The sequence below is a fragment of the Garra rufa genome, chromosome 11, assembly GCF_049309525.1.
Source record: "Garra rufa chromosome 11, GarRuf1.0, whole genome shotgun sequence".
Lineage (NCBI taxonomy): Eukaryota > Metazoa > Chordata > Actinopteri > Cypriniformes > Cyprinidae > Garra > Garra rufa.
This window is the reverse complement of record NC_133371.1, coordinates 2,504,999-2,517,601: the sequence shown is the minus strand read 5'-3', so window position 1 is coordinate 2,517,601 and position 12,603 is coordinate 2,504,999. Positions and strand designations below refer to the sequence as shown.

The window sequence follows — 12,603 nt, the reverse complement described above, 5'->3', positions numbered from 1 at the left end:
AAACAGGCAAAGAATCCTGATGCAAAACAGGCACAGAAAAGACCTTTGGCATTTTATGAAATTAAGAAGTTAGAGATCTTTATGCCCATGTTTGTCTCAATTCATAGAAATAATAGAAATGTATTATTATACATTATACATTATTTTAAAATGTAATTTTAAAAAAGTTTAAATCACGCAATTTCAAGAAAAATACAACAAAAAAAAAAACAGTTTTTTACAATTTGAGGGAAAAAGCCAGAAATGCGAGTTTATATTTCACAATTCTGAGAAAAAAACTAAATCAAGTATATATTAGTTTATATTACGCAATTCCTAGAAAAAAAGTTTATATTTCACATTTTTGAGAAAAATTCAGAATTGCAAGTTAAATTCTTTTATTTCTCGCAACTGCGAGTTTATATCACGCAATTCTGAAAAAAAAAATCTGAAATCAAGTTTATATTTAGCAGTTCAAAGAAAGTCAGCATTCCGGTTTATATCACACAATTCCTAAAAAAAGTATGTTTAAAGTTCACATTTCGAGTTTTTCACAATTCTAGGAAAAATTCAGATATGCAAGTTTATATTTCCCAAATCGTAGAAAAAAGTCAGAATTCCAGTTTATATTATGCAATTTAAAAAAAAAAAATTTGAGGAAAAATGTCAGAATTGTGAGTTTAAACCTCGCAATTCTGAATTTTTCACAAGTTTATTTAGCAGTTCAAAGAAAGTCAGCATTCCAGTTTATATCATGCAATTCTAAAAAAAGTACGTTTATTAGTCAGAAAAAGTCAGAAAGTCAGAATTGCGAGTCAATTTTTTTTCTTGCAAATGCGAGTTTATATCACGCAATTCTGAAAAAAAAAAAATCTGAAATCAAGTTTATATTTAGCTGTTCAAAGAAAGTCAGCATTCCAGTTTATATCACACAATTCCCAGAAAAAAGTAAGTTTATATTTCACATTTTTGAGAAAAAGTCAGAATTGCAAGTTAAAATCTTTTTTTTCTCAAAACTGCGAGTTTATATCATGCAATAAAAAAATGAAATCAGAAATCGAGTTCATATTTCACAATTCTGAGAAAACAACAGAATTGCATGTTTATACTGTATTTCACAATTTTCAGAAAAAAGTCAGAATTGCAAGTTTTTTTTTCACATTTGTAAGAAAAAATGTCAAAATTGTGAGTTCATATTTCACAATTCCAAAAAAAATACAGAATTTGAATTTATATCACGCATTTCCTAGAAAAAAGTCAGAATTGAGAGTTTTTCTCAATTTTCTGAAAAAATTAAGAATTGCGAGTTTATTTTTTTACAACTCTGAGAAAAAGTCAGAATTGCAAGTTTATTTTTCACAATTCTAAGAAAAAAAGTCAGAATTGTGAGTTTAAAAAAAAATTTTCACGCAACTGCGAGTTTATATCATGCATTTTTGAAAAAAATTATAATCAGAAATCGAGTTCATATTTCGCAGTTCTGAGAAGAAAACAACAGTAAAGTTTATTTTACAATTTTCAGAAAAAAGTCAGAATTGTGAGTTTATCTTTCACAATTTTCAGAAAAAAGTCAGAATTGTGAGTTTATATTTCACATTTGTAAGAAGAAATGTCAAAATTGCGAGTTCATATTTCACAATTCCAAGGAAAAAAAATACAGAATTCGGATTTATATCACGCATTTCTTAGAAAAAAGTCAGAATTGAGAGTTTATATTTCACAATTCGGAGAAAAAAAAATCAGAAATCGAGTTTGTATTTGGAATTCCGAGGAAAAAGAAAACGTCAGAATTGCGAGTTTTTCACAATTTTCTGAAAAAATTAAGAATTGCGAGTTTATTTTTCACAACTCTGCGAAAAAAAGTCAGAATTGTGAGTTAAAAAAAATTTTCTTGCAACTGCGAGTTTATATCATGCATTTTTGAAAAAAATTATAATCAGGAATCGAGTTCATATTTCGCAGTTCTGAGAAGAAAACAACAGTAAAGTTTATTTTACAATTTTCAGAAAAAAGTCAGAATTGTGAGTTTATCTTTCACAATTTTCAGAAAAAAGTCAGAATTGTGAGTTTATATTTCACATTTGTAAGAAGAAATGTCAAAATTGCGAGTTCATATTTCACAATTCCAAGGAAAAAAAATACAGAATTCGGATTTATATCACGCATTTCTTAGAAAAAAGTCAGAATTGAGAGTTTATATTTTACAATTCGGAAAAAAAAAAAAATCTGAAATCGAGTTTGTATTTGGAATTCCGAGGAAAAAGAAAACGTCAGAATTGCGAGTTTTTCACAATTTTCAGAAAAAAATCTGAATTGCAAGTTTATATTTCACAATTCTGAAAAAAAAAAATCAGAAATCGAGTTTATATTTTGCAATTCCGAGAAAAAAAGTCAAAATTTCAAGTTTTTCACAATTATAAGAAAAATTCTGATATGCAAGTTTATATTTCACAAATCCTAGAAAAAAGTCAGAATTCCAGTTTATATTATTAAAAAAAATTTATGAGAAAAAAAGTTGAAATTGTGAATCTTTTTCACAATTTTGAGGAAAAATGTCAGAATTGCGAGTTTAAACCTCGCAATTCTGAGTTTCTCACAACTACGAGTTTATGAGTTTATATCAGAAAATGTCTCTTTATATATATATATATTCTAGTATCATAGCCGGACTCTTGAATATCTGCATATGGAGATCAAATGAGAAAAAGGCTTTTTTTTTGAGCCAAAGGTCAGTGCTGTTCTCACTTGAGAAGAACTGAATGATTGAATTCACAGATGAAAGCTATATAACACATCTGACACCTCTGCCTGTGAACACGTATATATCAGCAAAAATGAGATGGAAATGTCAGGCTGATGCATCATGGATATAGACAGTTTGACAGTGGACAAGCTATTAAATAACCAAATATCTTTCTGATGGATTCTGTGGTACAGCTCAGCAGTTTTAAAGTCTCCCCACAGGTACAGAAACATTAGCAGTGTCAGAGATCTTCGCTCATGTTCTCGGTAATCTGAAATCAGTTTGGTATGTCTCTAAATAAGACATCATGTAGATTGATCATTTGGATTAGGTCTTATTGACCCAGACGCTGCTCATTGACTTTGTCTAGTGGTACCTCATAAAACTCTTTGGGCTTTCTTTTGGGAAATGGGAAATCAGATTTTTCATAAGTTTTGGAAATAAACGAGTTCAGTGCAGTAGGAAAACACTCTAGCTTTCAGAACTCAAAAATGTCTCTCCAATCTGAAAAAGAGTTTAAGTTAATATGCATAAATACAAATAATTTGATGTGTAATTTGATTTATTATATTCAGTTTTGCTAGTAGATATCAAATTTTGTCATTCTGGGTTATTATACAGAATTATAAACCAAATTATTCTTTTCTTTAATTTCTATGTTAGTTTAGTTTTAAAAATTATATAAAAAATATTCTGTTTTGCACATAGATATCTAGTTAGCTCACCACCAAATAATTATTTTGATTATTTTTAATTATTATTATTATTTATTTGTTATTATTATTATTAGTAGTAGTAGTAGTAGTAATTATAGTTTTTATTTCTATTTAATGTTCTGGGTTTAGTTTTAGTAATTTCAGTGTTTTCTATTTTTCTATATTTCAATTTATTTCACTTTATTTTACTTTTCCTTTCATTATAGTTGAAATATTTTAAGATTTCAAATGTTGATGCATTGAAATAAACTAACTAAAAATACTGTTTTCTATTTTATTGTTTTTATTTAAAAGTATTTATCTTTTATTTTACTTTTACTTTCATTATTATTTTAATATTTTAAGACTACAAAAGTTAATGCATTAAACTAGATAAAACTATTCTGTTTTCTATTTTAATTTTTATTTATTTCAATTTTTTACCTTTTACTTTTACTTTCATTATTATTTTAATATTTTAAGACTACAAAAGTTTAATGCATTAAACTAAACTAAACAAACATATTTAGTTTTCTTTTTTCTTTATTTATCTTTTATTTTAGTTTTACTTTCATTAAAAATTTAATATTTTAAGACTACAAAAGTTAATGCATTAAGCTAAACTAAATAAACATATTTAGTTTTCTATTTTATTTAAATTTATTTAGCTTTTATTGTAGTTTTACTTTCATTGTATATTTAATATTTTAAGACTACAGAAGTTAATGCATTAAGCTAAACTATATAAAATATTTAGTTTTGCACATGGATATCTAGTTAGCTTGCTAACTAAACAGGGTTGTAGATTTAATTATTTATTATTATTTATTTATCAATATTGTTATTTTTTTAGTAATTGTATTTTTTTATTTCTATTTTATGTTCTGGGTTTAGTTTTGGTAATTTTAGTGTTCTTAATTTTATTTTTAGTGTTTATTTATTTATTTCAATTTATTTAGCTGTTATTTTAGTTCTACTTTAATTAAAATGTTAAGATTTTAAGATCACGGAAGTTAATGCATTAAACTAAACTAAATAAAAATATTCAGTTTTACACCTAGATATCTAGTTAGCTTGCTAATGAACAGGGTTGTAGTAGTTTTAATTATTTTTATTTATTTATTAGTAATTTTGGTTTTTATTTCTCTTTCGTGTTGTGGGTTAAGTTTTAGTAATTTCAGTGTTTTCTGTTTTAATTTATTAATATGTTTTTTTATTTAGTTTTGCACATGCATACCTAGAGAACAGGGTTGTTGTATTTTTTATTATTATTTCTATTTTATATTATTTTCTGGGTTCAGTTTTAGTAGTTTTTGTGTTTTCTGTTTTTTTTTTTTTTTAGCTTTTATTTTAGTTTGACGTTCATTATAATTGTAATATTTTATTCGTATTATTTATTCTTCTTATTTTTTTTTTAATCTCTTTTATGTTCTGGGTTCAGTTTCAGTAATTTCAGTATTTTCTATTTTATTTTTAAATTTTCTATTCATTTCAATTTATTTAGTTTTTATTTTAGTTTGACTTTTATTATAATTGTAATATTTTAAGACTATAAAAAATTATGTATTACACTAATCTAGTACACATAATAAACTGGCATTTTCATCTAGTGGAAAAATGTGTTTATTGCAAGTGGTTTATAAAGGTTTCATGTTTTATATTAAGGCATGTATCGAGAAACTACATCTAATTCAGTTAAGTAATTTAGTTTTGGAGACATGAAAAGCAAGACAAGCTTTTCCCCCCTTTTTTCCATAGTTTGATTTTTTTAAAGGTAAAACTATACAAAAAGGTGTCCTTTGTTAACATTAGTTTTATGGAAAGAGGTGCCATCTTTTCTTATTGACCCAGACACTGTACAACAACATGTCTAGTAGTACCTCATACATTTATATTGGCCTTTTGATTGCAACGATCTGGTTTATTTTGTCCTGATTGGCTACTTTCCCACTCATCCAGTGGTCACAATCTTTTAGAGACTACATGCTTATAGTTGACTTTGGGGGATGTTTATTGCTCTCTTGGGACTGTTCGCTTTAAATGCAGTGGAGTGTATGACTCTCACACCTGTTTGGCCACGCTGCCCTTTGACTGTCCGTATAAATGTTAATGGGATGTGAGTGGCAGACACATGTTCCCAGAGAATGAAAGTGCATGTCACGCTCCATCACGCTGGAATGACAGAACATCTGACAGCTCTTCCTGTTATCCAGGCGTTGGCACAGACAGATGAGACATCGACCCGGGCCGCACTAGCTTGTTAAATGCCTTGGATTTCCTAGCAGAGCCAGAAGCTGTCCCCCTCTTCCATTCTGTAACCAGAAATTAGTTGTATTTATTTAGCTTCTCTGTTTTTAATCAAATTAGTAATTAAAAAACATCTCTGCGTAATTAATTCAATTGGAACAAGGCTAGCGGAAAGTGATCTCTGATGAAATTAATTTTTTTTTTCTTCTTGAGTGTAATTTTCACCCTCATTTTTGCTTTTGCTGCAATCAGCTTCTGAATACTTAATGACATATTCGATAAACAGTTATGGTTTGACATTATAATGTGGAGTGTATGGTGCTACAGTAAATGCTGATCTGTGGTTTATTGTTTGTCTTGCAGTTGTACGTTAAGCGTCACGCTGGAACAGGCTATTCTTCTGGCCCGCAATCACGGCTTGCCCCCACGATGCATCATGCAGGCCACTGACGTCATGAGGAAGCAGGTATGTTCTGTTATTTGATGTTTCTTTAACACTTTTGACCTTGTAGACTTTTAGACGAATTAAACCCCAAACACTTTTTACACACTCTCTAGTTTATCTATTTTGTCCACTAACAATGTCCAACAGTGTATGTACAGTATCGTTAAAGTTTGGCGTCGTTAAGATTAATTTAATGTTTTGAATTGTCTCTTATGCTGCAAGACTGCATTAATTTGATAAAATACATTAAAAATGGTATTATTGTTAAATATTGTTATATATTATTATAATAAAGTAATTTAAAATAGTGGCTTTCTATTGTAATATATTTTAAAATGTCATTTATTTCTGTGATGGCAAAGCTACATTTTCAAGTGCTCAAGTAACATTTCTTTAGTAAATAGAAAGTTCTTTTTAACATTACAAATGTCTTTACTGATACTTTTGAACAATTAAAATGCTTGCTGGATATAAGTAGTATTTCTTTAAAAAAAAGAGAAAAAAATAGAGCTATTATATTATTGTATTCTATTTTTTTTTTCACAATGTCATGAAACAACACATCTCAAATGATGAAATGTGTGCAACATTTTGTGACATTTTAAACATTTTTGACTAAATGGCAGACTTCTTTGTCTTGTTAATAGATAGAAGTATGTATGGATAGAGCTATTATTTCTTTAAAGAATAAAAATAAAAATAAATAAAATAAATAAATAAAAATGCATAGAGCCAAACCTTTGAGCGGTCATGTACATTTTATTTTATTTTATTTTATTTTGTTTTATTTTATTTTATTTTATTTTATTTTATTTTATTTTATTTTATTTTATTTTATTTTATTTTATTTTATTTTATTTTATTTTATTTTATTTTATTTTATTTTATTTTATTTTTATTTTTTATTGCTATTAGATAGAAGTATGGATGAATAGAGCTATTATTTCTTAGAAAAAAAATAAAAAATAAAAATGCACAGCCCCAAACCTTTGAGCAATCGTGTACTTTTTATTTTTTATTTTTCTCAATGTCATGAAACAACACATCTCAAATGATGAAATGTGTGTGACATTTTGTGACATTTAAAACAAAATAAAATAAAAATGCACTACGTTTTTTGAATAAAATGGCAGACTTTTTGTCATTTTAAACATTTTTTTAATATCCTAAATACACAACAATAAATATTTATAATAATAATAAATATTTATCTTTTTGCATAAATAAAAAAAAAACTTTAATGTGATCTTCATATAACAACAAAAACTTATAAAGCTAAAATCTGTTTGTTTTAATAAAAATGTTACTAAAAGGTTGAAGAAATATCATATTACTGTTAGCTCTCTTTAGAATGGACCATTTTTTCATTTTATAAACCCATGGTTTCTCATTTAAAATTTCAACTGGGAAATTCATATGTTTGGTTTTGAAGTGCCTTTCCAGCAGAGAAAAAGATGAGGTAATATCTACCTCTGCTTTTAATCTTTTCTGAATCGTACTGACCCAGTTAATTTATTGGGAATTACAGTTACAAAAAAATCAAAACATTAGGCCACCGTGTTCATTTCTAGGAGGATTTATTTTTATCAAAGGCCTGTTTAATTATTTTGGGAAATGTAACAAGCTTAACTGCCTTGGTTTGCTTTCTCTCATTTCGGTTTCTCTACATGGCTATTAGCATAAGCTCTTCCTCCCGCCGGCTAGCCAGTCTGGAAGGAGGAGGATAGACGCTCATGAAATGAAGTCTCCCTATACCTTTCATTTAGAAAGTGGAAGATTGTTAGTCTTTTTCTACCCATTTTCACCCTAGCCTTGAAGCGTCCTTCGTGAAGTTATGGATGAAACTGACAGGGTCTGCTCTTTTGATATCATTAAGCTCTGTGAGACTTGTATAATAGAGGGCTAGGACGGCTGCTGTGTCAGCTCCGAAGAAATGAAACTTCAAGGTGGCCCTGAGTCATGAGAGGCAAAGACTAGAGAGCCCTTGACAGTAACTCAGTCACGTCGAGACAGATAACTTTCAAAAGAGTACATTAGGCTGTTTCTCATCTCAAGTGACAGGCAATGTGTGTTCCGTGCCGTCCACTTCTGCTGCCATTTATACATTCACCGTAGCTTTGAATCATTATTTATTAGTAATATTAAAAATATAAATAACTTAAGTAATAATTAAGTTTTTAAGTAAATTATATTATTACATTATAGGTCATGTATGTTGTGATACAAATTTAAAAGTAACTTTATATTTAACAATTTTTTATGAAATGTGCAAGATATACATTTTTGTTCCTACATCAAGGCACAGGTGACCATTTTTCATTTTGATGTGATGGGATTCCAGAGTTAAAACACTCTGATTAACAGTCCTGTGATTCATTTAATATTGGAAAAAATAATTAATTATTAAATAAATGAAAATAAATAAGTAATTTAATAATTATCATTTAAATAATTTAAGGTCAATTTAATTTTAAGCCTATACAATTTGTGGTATTAATATTTTTGATGTTTAAGGACCATTTTGTTTAATTTTATGATGTTTTTGGGATACCATTTGATGTCTGATATTAAATATGAAGCAAAAATGCATTGAAAACCACTGCATTAGGAAAGAGGTTATTCATTGGTCAGGCCATTAAAATGTATGTAGTAAAACAACTCTATAAGTAACTTTATATTTAGCTAATCTTTATAAAATGTGCAAGATATACTTTTTTTGTTTTTACATCAAGGCACAGGTGATCATTTTTCATTTTGATGCAGTGGGATTCCGGATTGAAAATGCTCTCCATTAAACAGTCCTGTGATTCATTTATCATTGTAAGTAATAATTAGTAAACAAGTAAAACAAATGAGTAATTAAATAATTGTCATTTAAATAATTTAGTTTCAATTCATTTTTTAGCCTATACAATTCTTGGTATTCATATTTTTTAATGTTTAAGGACTGTTTTATTTTATTTTATTTTTTATTTGAATGATTTTGGGCCACCATATGATGTCCAATGTTAAATATGAAGCAGGAACGCATTGAAAATCACTTCATTAGGGAACAGGTCATTCATAGGTCAGACCATTCAAATGTATATAGTTAAAAAAAAAAATATATATATATATATATATATATAACTTTATATTTAGCTAATCTTTGTGAAATGTGCAAGATAAACATTTTTGTTCTTACATGAAGGCACAAGTGACCATTTTTCATTTTGACAAAATAGGACTTGTCTTGAATAAACAGTCTTGAATAAATGAATGAATGAATGAATGAATTATTTATTTAATTTGTTTGAATTTCATTTTAAGTAGAGCTGCAAAAGATTAGGCATGATTAATCGATTCAAAATAAAAGTTTGTTTACATACTATATATGTGTGTACTGTGTATATTTATTGTGTATAAATAAATACACATACATGCATGTATATATTAAGACAAAATGTTAGATTTATATGTAAAACGTTTATATATAATATAAATTATATACAATTGTTTACATACAAATATATATATATATATATATATATGTGTGTGTGTGTGTGTGTGTGTGTGTGTGTGTGTGTGTGTGTGTGTGTGTATTTATATATACATAATAAATATACACAGTAAACACACATATAGTATGTAAACATAAACTTTTATTTTGAATCGATTAATTGCGACTAATCGTTTTGCAGCTCTAATTTTAAGCCTATAGAATTCCTGGTTTTAATATTCTTTATATTTAAGGACCATTTGTTTAATTTTATGATGATTTTGGGCCACCATTTGATGTCAGATATTAAATATGAAGCAAGAACTTGTTGAAAACCACTGCATTAGGGAACAGGTCATTCATAGGTCAGGCTATTAAAATGTATGTAGCAAAATGACTTTATAAGTAATTTTATATTTAACTTTTACCTGAGGGTAGCCATACTTTTTAAAATATATATTTGCATATCACCTCTGATTTTAAAACTGCTGAATTCGTAATGCGTTGCAGCGTATAATATGTGATGTTCTGGACCGCCTTTGGGTGATGATTCCTTACTTGCACCGTCCAGGCTCCGAAATGACTTTATGAATATAAATATGAACGACTATCGTCAGAGCCTCCCCTGGCCGACTATTTATTATTATTCACCGTAATTCCTACCTCACAGCAAGACTTAAAAGAGACTCATCCATCATAATGCCTGGAACTCATTGAGGAACAGAGAGGGACACTGACGAATCTCTTCACTATGCAGTTTCTGTGTATAAACACTAAACTGCTGAACTGCTAAAATGAGTTAAAGTTATTTTTAGAGATGTTATTGTTGAAAAAAAGGTTATCAAGAAGTTGTATAATCTTCTTGGTGACTGTAGACAACTGCTCTTTATGTTTTTGCCCTCTCATATCTCAGTGCTTCTCCTCGATGTCCAGGCGTATCTTTTCAAGTCCCGGGAAAGCAGTAAGCGAAATGCCTGACTCTGGTGGTGTAATTGCTGATGTTATCATGACTTGATAAGGGACTGACCATGGTGCCGCCCATGTCTGAGACAGTCACCGGTCAGTAGTTGTTGGAGAGGCAGTGTACCTGTAGACTGAATCTCTGCACTCGCAATCACAGCTGTGTTTATGCGGCAGTAACGTCCCCCGCTGCTGATCCAGCCCGCTCTAGACGCACCTGCCGAGACGCCTCACGTCAAACCAACCTACAGAGCTATTTGTGGAAACAGCTAATGTTTGTAAAATGTGCAAGATATACATTTTCGTTCTTTCATCAAGGCACAGATGGCCATTTTTCATTTTGACGCAAAAGGATTCAGGAGTGAAGATGCTCCGTTAAACAGTCCTGTGATTCATTTAGCATTGGACTTTCTTTTAGTTGGCCGCATCTACCTCACAGCAAATGACTCGGGATGTTCTATGAGCATGTATGTTTTATATCCTAATTTATGATTACAAACAAGTCCATCTAACACATCTGACAAGGCCAGCGTTCGTGAACTGTGACGACTAGGGATGTAACGGTATTGTGAATACCGTCATACCGCAATAACAATTTTTTTCGATACTACCGTGGTCGCATGACTCGATAAAACAATAGGTCTTCTGAGAAAAGTTTGCTCAGGCGAATGGAGCGAACGGGAGGTAGCGGGAACTACATTTCCCATCAGCCCAGGCGTGGCCATAATCCTTTACGGTCTGTTGTCGCTACAGACTGTAGCAGCAAGGAAAAGAGATGGAAATGGTCGAACCTGCTCCGTCTGAAGTGCGTATGCGTCACGTATTTTCAGCACCCATGTTAACGGATTAGAGCGTTCACACTGCACGCGGTTGCTGTCCGGTAGTACGTCCTAGAAGCGGTGCCTTTGCAGCAGTGCAGCAGTGCAGCGATCGTTTCGGCACCGAGTCTATTTTTTGCTGCGCTGTATGCGCTGAATTAATGTTACAGTGCGTTGTTCGCTGTAAAAATTTACATGGATTGACACGGAAATGTACCATAAATGCATATAAATTTCACAGTCAACACGTGGCTTTTTGGCTAGGTTTAAAATAAGGTGCAGTTTTAAAGAGGCTAAACTAGGCAACATAATAGATGCACTTGTCCAGGTAGAAAAGTTCTTTAAAGGATTGTTTTTAATAAAGATTTAATGCGAAAGAAAGGCATGAGAGCCTACTGCACTGCAAAAAATGCTTTTCTTACTTAGAATTTTGTCTTGTTTCCAGCCAAAATATCTAAAAATTCTTAAATCAAGAAAGATTTTCTAGACAAGTAAAAATTATTGTCTTGTTTTTAGTAAAAACAAGTCAAAATTAAGTGAGTTTTTGTTTAAAAAAAGCTAAATAATCTGCCAATGGGGTAAGAAAAAAAATCTCATTTCAAGCAGACAACTAGATTCAGACAACTCATTCAGCTAAACTGATTTGACTGTTTTTTACATGCTTTAATATTTTTTTGTTACTAAAATTGAAATATTTAAGTTTCTGTTTCAAAGTTTACAGATAGATGGCTAATTTGTATGCCATTGATATGTTCAGTGTTCATGTAAACTGTTTAATAAACACTTCTGGCACTTTTTTCGAGTCTCTTCATTAGTTTAGTTTTTCCTGTAAATGATTCAATAAATACCGTACCGTGCCATTCATACCGAGGTATTACCGTACCGTGAAGTTTTGATACCGTTACATCCCTAGTGACGACGGATGCGGCTAGTAAGTCACAGGTTCAGCTGGCTGGCGAGACTGCTCTTTTTCTATGAAATATGAGCCACAGCGTCTATGAAGGATGGCAGAGCAGGCTGACTTAGGGAACTGAAGAGGAAAAAAAACAGATGATCTGTTCAGAATAGGAAATGATTATATGAATTATTTAATTATTTTAAAATAGAAGAAACCCAGTGCATATTTATTTCAAAAAGTAATTTTCCCTGGTACAGAAATAGAAGTACATTAAAAAAGAAATTGAATGATTTCATTTCAGTAGATGTATGGTGTTGGGTTTATATTTGTCTATGACAAC

At 29.9% G+C, this 12,603-nt stretch overlaps 2 long non-coding RNA genes across 2 annotated transcripts in view; one reads left to right on the top strand and one right to left on the bottom strand.

Annotated features, from left to right (window-relative positions):
* Positions 1 to 12,603, bottom strand: part of LOC141345190 (uncharacterized) — a 172,966-nt gene that overhangs the window by 47,072 nt on the left and 113,291 nt on the right. The gene's annotated exons all lie outside the window — the stretch shown is intronic.
* Positions 6,008 to 12,603, top strand: part of LOC141346118 (uncharacterized) — a 15,143-nt gene continuing 8,547 nt past the window's right edge. Inside the window, exon 1 of the long non-coding RNA XR_012357148.1 lies at positions 6,008 to 6,130. This is a non-coding gene — a long non-coding RNA (uncharacterized lncRNA). The remainder of the gene's footprint in view (positions 6,131 to 12,603) is intronic.